Genomic DNA, 9,096 nt, shown 5'->3' with positions numbered 1-9,096 from the left:
TTGAATTTCTTGTGGTGAAAATTTTGTATACACTCTACACTGGTCAAAGTATAATTATACTAATATTTGTATTATTTTTAAGTTAATCTCTGCCCACTAGACTCTAAGTCCTGTGAAGGCCTGTTTTGGTTACCATCATATCCCTAAAACTTAGCTTTGTGTTTGGCACAAGACAGACACCTAACCAACGTTAAATGAATTTATTTATAAGGAATGAATGATTGGGGACTTCGATGTCCAGTAGACTCTAACTTTTAATTATTTTGTTCATAATGCTCTAAACTTTATTATTTTTATATTCGTCTTACATATTGGACAGATCCATAAGCTTTGATGATTGTAACCATCCATGTTTTCTCTGCCTGTAGACCAAGGTTAGAAAACTACAGCCCAATTAGGAAGATAAGAATGGTTTACATTTTAAAAGAGCTGTTAAAAAAGAAGTAAGAAAAACATGTGAGAGAAATCATATGTGGTCCACAAAGCCTAAAATATTTGCTATCTGGCCCTTTATTAAAAAAAAAAAAAAGTTCGCTGACCCCTTAATCCAGACTATTCAATACATTTTGGGGAAAAAATCACACAATGACAGATTCCTTCCCGCTGACATTGCTACATCTTCTCTTACCACTTTACCCTCCTACTTTCTGCCATTGTTTCAAAGCTATTCTCTGTCCTCAAATCTCCGACCCTCTCATCTTTCTCCTTCTCTACAAATTAGCTTCACAACCAAAAATATGATGTACTGACAACTTACTCTGTTACCCTAGCACCTACCACTCCTCCCAGCGCCCACCCTCCTCCCTGCCCCCTGCTCTGACCTCAGCCTTTCCTGCTGTAGTGACATTCTTTTGGTTTGCCAACATCCTTTCCTTCTTGGAAAAAGTTTCTACCCATTTCATGTTATCCTGCTCAGTCTACATGGTTCAAACTGGGTCAACTGTTACCACACCTTATTCCTCTAGCCCTGTAGGTAGGCACATGGCTCAGCCTTGAACTGGAAATTTTCCACCTCCATGTTTACATTGACTGATTCTGAAGAAAGCATCTGAACAAAACTGGGCCTGGTCACTGTCCTGGGAAAAGTGGTGTTATCTTTTCCTCTTGAAGGGACTGCATGAAGAGCAGAGACTGAAGAAACATGCAAAGGTGGGAACAAACTTGGCCAACACAGGAACAGCAAGAAAGCCAGTGTGGCTGGAGTAGAAAGTCAGGGGAGAGTGGTAGGAGATCGATTTGAAGAGGAAGATAAGGACCAGATCTTGAAAACGCAGCAAATAGTTCTGATTTTATTCCAAAAAATTGGGAAAGAATTGCAGGGTTTTTGCGGGAAGAAAGGTGATCTGATTCACATCACTGACCCCACCTTCCTGCTTGAAACACTCTCTTCTTGTGGATCCTTCTGATTTTTCTCTTACCTCTTGCATAGCCTCTCATTCCTCCACTCAACTTGCTAAATACAAATTTTTTTGGTTCCTATATTTCCTTCTCTTTTCAACTCAAAGTCTTTCTTGGACCCATTGCCCTGGGCTTCTGTTACCATCTTTACGTCGACCATTCCCAAACTCAGATCCTACGTCAGATCTCTCTTCTGAATTTTACCTTTCACATATCTAATTGCCTCTTTGATTTGCCCATCTGGATGCTTCATAAGCACTTCAAGCCAATGTGAAAATAACCAACTTTATAACCTCCATCCTGAAACCTGCCTGTCCTCGAGGTATCTACTTCTCAGTGAATAGGACCACCATCCAGCCACATACTTCAACTTTGGATTATGGCAATACTCCATTTTTTCTTTCTCATCGAATCAATTACCAAACTCTATTTACTTCAGTTCCCATACATTTCTCAAATCTGACTGCATTTCTTTATACTTACTGCCACAAATGTACTGCTGCTAATGGCCCCCATCTTGATTTTTCTGTTTGCTATCAAATTCATTCTACACAATGTAGCTCCAACTGATTTTTTAAAATGACCAGAAATCATGCCGCTATCTCTATCTAAAAACTTTTCATGAATTCTTATTGCCATGAATGAAAAAGGAATGTGCAAAGTTTACTAAACCTTTCATGGTTTGGTTTCTACTTACATCTCTGATTTCATTAGCTACCAGTTTCACTTCTACTCCAGATTTCAGTCACACAGCCTTTCTTTCATGTCGCTGAAACACCATTCAGTTACCTGCCTTAATCATCCCACAGGCTGCCCTCTCTGCTGCACTCCACTTATCCCATCACCACTAGCCCTGGATTTTGCTGACTAACTCTGATTTCCTCTCCATGCCTCAGGTTAGATGTCACTCTTCAGGGATATCTTTTATGGCACACCTCCCTACTACAGAGCAGATTAAATCTTATTTTACCCTTCCATAGCATTCTGAATGTTTCATTTGTCATGGTCATTATCTTTACAATTATGAATATTTTTATGTGCCTGCATAGTTTGATCTTCCAGGGCAAATTCTGTGGGCACCTGGGTTAAAGGACAGAGCTTTACATTTAAAGATAATTGAATAGATAGTAAGAGATTTGCCTCTCTGGAAGTATGTGTTTCAAGAGATGATAAGACCCTGAAGCCTGAAGATTTTCCAAGAGTTGTCAACTCAGAGGAACTTGTCTTATATTCCAAAGAGTAAGAATATAAGATCTTTCCTATTTTCTCCCAAAAGAGAGTTTGTGTATACTAGGGAACAATGTTTTCTCTCAGTGTCTCATGAAGGAAGAAAGGGATCCAGCCATCCCTCTTCTATACTAACTCTCAGATTTTGGGTGTGAGTTCTTTACCCGTAGTATAGAATTCAGTAAGTATAAGGTGACATCTGGCTCTCATTGCGTCACCCAAGAAGCAGAAAAAATTGGGGCCAAAGGAACTGATGCAGTTTTTACTATAAGTAAGTACAAAGAGTTTCTCTTTGTCCCAGAAATCTTGTAGCTAACTCCCAGGATAATGTGAATAAATATAGATATCAAAACATATCGATGTTTACAAATTTAATTTCTACATCCACAAATAGACTATAATGTCCTTGAATGTAGAAATCTTTGCAATTCATTACATTCCTGCAGCATGTGGTGCTTACGAAAGTTCTGTTGATTGCTTGTTGAATAAGTTAGTGAATTGCCTTATCAATGTAAGAAATGTCCAAACTTCTGGATAATTTCCATAAGAGTTTATTTGAACTAAACTGATGACATATGCCAGGGAGAAAAATCTCAAATGTTCCAAAGATTAACGGTCTTTCAGCTTCCTTTATGCATTTGAAATTAATGGAATGTAAGGAAGATTACACATGTAAGAAAGAGCAAAGCAAGGACTGGATTGCAGGATAGTTAATGAAATTCTGTGCTCTCTTAGGTGGTCGCCCTCCAGAAAAAAGATCCGAAAGGAGACATTTCAGAAGAATTAAACGAGATGCTCAGAAACAATGAATAAGTTTTGCCTAAGGCAAAGATACCACTTTTACTTAAAGTATGACTACCTATCATGATCCACCCAGTTACAATTTTCTGATCAGATCACCCAGTGAGGTTATTTTCCATAGAACCCTTTTTTCCATCCACAGCCTCAATGCCTGAAGAATAGTTAAGTACCAGTCAGTAGAAAGTGAGGGTTGGCCTAACAATGCAAGCTTCAGATGCCTCTGCAAGTAAATGGGCCTTCTGATAATATCATCTGAAAAAATCCAGGGGCCTGAAGCTGGTTGGTTAGGCTCAGTGCCAGTGAGGCCAGTGGCAGTGTCCCTCTCCCCTGCAGATGAGTTATGAGTTACTCATTTGCATGACCACAATTTGTTGCTGTCCTAAGTGCATTCCTCAAAAGACTGTTTCTATACTCCAGAACCTTTCCTAAAAGCAAAGGTTCTGGAGTATACAGTACCTTGAACTAAATCTCAGCTCTGTCTCTTGATAGAGGCAGCTTCCTAGATTCTTTATGGTTCAGTGTCCCACTTGTAAAACAGATGCAGAGGAATTTTTTACTCAAATGGCTAACCTTGTAATCAGCTCTTTGTTCTACTTCTATAGACATGCTTGCCTATATGCTAGGCAAAGGGCAGGGTGACCTCAAAATCAACTGAAGACTCACACTCCCCTTTGCTTGGTCCATCTAGATAACAGATGTATTGCCTTTGCTTGTTCTATCTACTTAACAGATGTATTGCTTAAATTCCTGTCTGAAAATCTCATGAGCCAGTCAGCCCATGCCAATTGTAACCGTGTGGATAAGCTCTATAAAAGTAAGGTTACCCCTGAGCTCGGGGCCCAGATCTTCAGAGTGCTAGCTCTTCTGGGACCACCGGCGTAATAAAACTGAGTTCTCCAACTCTCCAAGTGGCCCTTGGTTTCTTGCCAGTCTGATTTTTCTGCAACAGGATAGAATAACTATATCACAGATTTGAGAATAATGGTTCATTTATGCAGAGGAGTTGATAATATAATGTCTCATTTGTAAGGGAAAATGAATTAATTAGTGTTAAATCCTTAGAAAAATACCTGCCACATAATAAGTTTTATAGAATTGTTTTTTGCCTACTTAGTATTTGATTTTCAAAGGGTTCAGAAAGAGAAGTCTAGTGAAACCAATTTATATTCTAGTACATGACATAAATATTTTTGCCCAATGAAAACTATAGTTTAAAAAAATCAAGTTAACATTATAGCCTACATATTATCTTTATTTAAAAAATCATTTTTTCGAGTTCAGTGGAAGTTTTATCCCTAAAATAAGAATCACATCTGACTTTGTACAACTGAAAATACAGATATATTTTTAGTTACAAACAAAGAACTATTGTCAGGCATTCTTTAAAAAAAAAAAAATAAGTAAGAAAATATTCTCTACTTTTCAACAAGCCAGGAAACTGTTTTCAAAGGCTTTTAAAAATTCATGTTTTGTGCTTGTTTTTGTTATCATTTGGAGGCTGCTTTCACAAGATGAAATATGATATTTAGAAGGGCAAAGAGGCTGCCTAGGAAACAACTGAAACCTAATTGTTGCTTTAATGGCTTAAGTCTCTTTTCATCCATTCAGTAAACAAGTACTGAGAGCACACTTTGGGCAAAGTGCTGTATTGGGCCATCAGTGTATTGATTTATAATGTGTAGTGAGCTAGCTTTTCCTTGGTGTTCAGGGAAGTTCAGCCTTGTGCAGTGTCTTCAAAGGGACCTAAAAAGAGTTAATAAATCTCGTTAGATAACACATGGCACCACCATTCAGCCAGATTTTACTTGGAAAGTATTACCAAAGGGGTCAAGGGCTGGGTTTGATCTCTGACTAACCAGATTTCAGCCTTGCTCAGCAGTTTCAGGCCACAGACCGTACTTTGACTCTCTAAAAATCTAACCCTGGGGTCATAATTGAGTAATAGGGTATGCGAGAGCAATTTGTTATTATCATTGATATTTCATGCTCACACTGTATGAATTCATATCTGAAGAACGGTACTTTATTTTTATTTTTATCATCTTATTTATATAGAAACTTAATATAAGGATCCAGTACCTAATAGTTAAATAAGATTATTGATAAAATAGCCACTATCTATATAAATTTTATTATGTGTCAAGGACTATTATACATGCTTTATATATATTGACTCATTTTAATTTTTTCAGCATCCCTATAAGGAAAATGCTATAATATTATCCCCATTTCGGAGATCAGAAAACTAAAGTAGAGAAAAGTTATGTAACTTCCCATGGCTATTAAGTGGCAGAGCTGGGATGGACACCCAGTCAGTCTGGCTCCAGACTGATGACTGTGACGCTCAGGTAAAAACCCACTGTTTTCACTCATCAATCAACTTACCACTTTCTTTAGTTATTTGAATATTAAATTAATTTCTCATTTCAGAAAATTGTGCTGATTGCTGCACTGTATTTTATAAATAAACTGACAGTGAAGTACATGATCTTAAGATTTTAGCAAACTGTTTTGATCCTTTTAGTATCCTAGTAAAGGTTCTTTGGTACCCTAGATAACCACATCCAAACATTCTAACTACCTTCAGCTAAGCTCCAACTTGCCCTTCCCATCCTCTTCCCAGACACTTTCTTCATGATCTTCTTTCCATTTCTCCACATAAGCCATCCTTTTTCTATCTGTTAACTTCAACCTGAAGTCACTTTTCTTTCTTTAAATTTCTACAGCAATTATTGATAGTGTATTTGCCTGGCTATGTATATTAGAAATTATGGCATCTCCTACATTGTTAATTTGAACTGCTATTAAAATCTTTGGTCATGATTCAACTCTCATATGTTTGTGTCTCTTTAACCCTTCATTAGGACTCTAAGCTCCATGAGGGCAAGACTTAGTTTTAAGACAGAAAGAAAATATTTAATTTAGTTTGTATGTATTTGTTACAGCCATGATTAATTTGAAAATAAACATGACTCTTTCCCAGATTGAGAAGAAATGATGAGGGCAATTTAAAAAATATTAAAATAGATTGCTTTAGTTTTAGATCTATAGAATAATTTGCTCATTTAGAAATTATTCAACTGATGCTCTCTGTCTTCCTAACTCATCAAAAATATATTAATCGGGAAATGTTGTTAAGTGTCTACCATACAAGAGACAGGCTTAACATCATGATTTTTATATAAATATATATAATTCATGGTCATGGATTGCAGGGAACACAATCTAGTTGGGTTTCTGGACATTATATCTCTCCATAATATTTAACTAGCAACTTTAGGAATTATGTGACAAATACTAACATGGCCCTGACTGTGAGAGAGTTTAGAGTAGGAAGTTGGGAGAGAGATCACTTTGAAGTGGGGTGCCCAGTCCGTGGAGGTGGAACTTTACTTGAGTCTAGAAGGCCAAGCAGCGTATAGGGAGGGGAAAAAAAAAAAGAAAACAGAGAAAAGAGGAAGAGCATTTCAAGAAGGCATATGTACAGTAAGCAAAAGGAAACATATTTGTTCCAGACTTAGAAAACAACATACTGAACGGTTCAGTAATGAAAGATATAAGTTGTAAGGTTGATGATGTCAAAAACTGTAAATATTAGATTCTTAAACACCAGGAAGCCAGCAAAAGATTTTGAGCTGGATAGTGATATTATGACAAGCCTAGTTTGAACTGAAGAGAGATTGGAGGCTGGGTATTCAGTAAAGAATCATCAGATTCAAAAACTTTAGAAGTGCCTTCCTTAAACAACTAGATCTCATTTAGGTAGAAGAGAAAGCTGAAACTCAAACAAGTAAAGAGAATAGTCTAAAAATGTGGTATAAGGTTTTTCTTTTTCATTTTCAAATTTTTATTTTACTTTCAGATGACAAATTTATAATTTCATACAAATTTTGTTATCCTTTATTATTTTATTTTATTTTGTTATTATTTTTTAAAGCCTACAGAACCCAGAATTCCTAGGTGGTCTCCTATCCAAGTACTAACCAGACCTGACCCTGTTAAACTTCTGAGATCGGATGAGATCAGGCGTGTTCAGGGTGTCATGGCCGTAGACAAATTTTGTTATTCTTAAAAATGAATGTAAAAGACTGAGTTAAAGGCAACTCTATCAGGTATCGAAGTGTATTTTGGGGCTAGAAACACATTAAAATAAATAGTTTTAATGGAATTGATTTAAAAATTCAAGACTTTAACATTCAATTGGCTATTGCTGAGAGATTAAACCATCCTTTTACATTTATGAAAAACAGTATGCTAACAAATAATTTCTAGCTCTATTGCATCATTTGATAACCCATCTTGTGTTATTTTCATTATATTAAATGATAGCAGTAAATCTGAAAATGATGTCTCATAATTTGTTGAAAAATTTTATTACTTTGTTGCTGGATTTATCGCTAAGACAGCTCACATTATTTTCACATCATTTAATAAACTCAACATATTTTCAAGGTTACTGACATTTCTTTTGGTTTTAAGTGGCATTTAATGTTTATTTGCACTTGGGTAGGAACTGAAAAATCTCATCAAAAGACAGTTGCTCATTTCCATTAAGCAGCCATGAAATATGAATAGTAATATTTTTTTCATCTGAGTTCAAGGTAAACAAGAAGAATAGTCATAAAATCTGAAAAACTGACCTATTTGCTCAAGAAATTTTCTTACTTCTAATAACTTTTACCCATCATTTTATTTCTTTTGAAATATGTGATAATTTCCAATGGCCAAAGGCCACCAATGGAGAAGAAAAGATCAGTTGCAATCTAATTGGTTTGGAAAAATATTTCAGAGTTTCTACAATATTGTAAAACTCCTTGTATACCATTTAAAGCATAAAATCTTACAAAATTTGATGTTCATTGATTTAACACAAATCTGCCTTTAAATGCAAGGATTCTGTTCTATAGAAAATTTATGTGTTTATTCATGTATTTATCCAGGGACTATTTATTGAGTGCCTAAGTAACCATGATGTAAGGTAAAAAGTGAAAAATCCAAAAAAGCTATGTATAGTTGGAATGCTAATGGAGATAGAAGCATACTGCTCTAAGTGTTCATGTTGAGGGGCTTAGGGACTTCTTCCACAAACTTCTGTGAAATTATGAAAGTCCTTCAATTCTTTCAGGGGGACAGACCAAAGTGACCTGGAGATTCCATGTAATTTGTACGATTGTTACACAACTAAGTGTATGTACAGAACCAGAAAGTATAGTAAGGAAATATGTAAAGAGATTATCAAGGTCAATGCCCAAGCTATGAGCTCACAATGATCTCTACCTCTTTCCACATGTCATTGTAGCTAATATCAAATGCTTCTACCATTTCTAGCCAAGTTTGAGATTTAGGAGAAACCAGTACATGGATATTTTTGATGAATATTCAGCCTGCTTGACCTTGAAAATTAGTATCCTTTGGGGTACACACATTAACTTTGTCAAAAAGATGTATTTGTGGGATTTGAATGAAGTCTTGCAGTTTTTATAGAAATATGAAGGTTCTGAGCCAATGGAGTGCAGGAACGCCCTACCTTCCAAGCAGCTTAATCCAAGGAAATTAACAGCTAAGTCTCGTGTGAACGTACACGTTTACATGTGTGTGTACATGCGTGAAGGTAAAAAGTGTGTTTGTTTGCATGCGTGCACATAGACACATAGTACAGTACTTCCATGA

General features: G+C 36.1%; 1 pseudogene; it reads right to left on the bottom strand.

Moving 5' to 3' along the window:
• Positions 1-7,361: 7,361 nt before the first annotated feature.
• Positions 7,362-7,480, bottom strand: LOC120615245 (uncharacterized; annotated as a pseudogene).
• Positions 7,481-9,096: the final 1,616 nt, after the last annotated feature.

The sequence above is a fragment of the Pteropus medius genome, unplaced genomic scaffold, assembly GCF_902729225.1.
Source record: "Pteropus medius unplaced genomic scaffold, Ma_sr-lr_union100, whole genome shotgun sequence".
NCBI classification, from domain to species: Eukaryota; Metazoa; Chordata; class Mammalia; order Chiroptera; family Pteropodidae; genus Pteropus; species Pteropus medius.
Note: the sequence above shows the minus strand (reverse complement) of the source record. Positions and strands in the feature narration are given on the sequence as shown.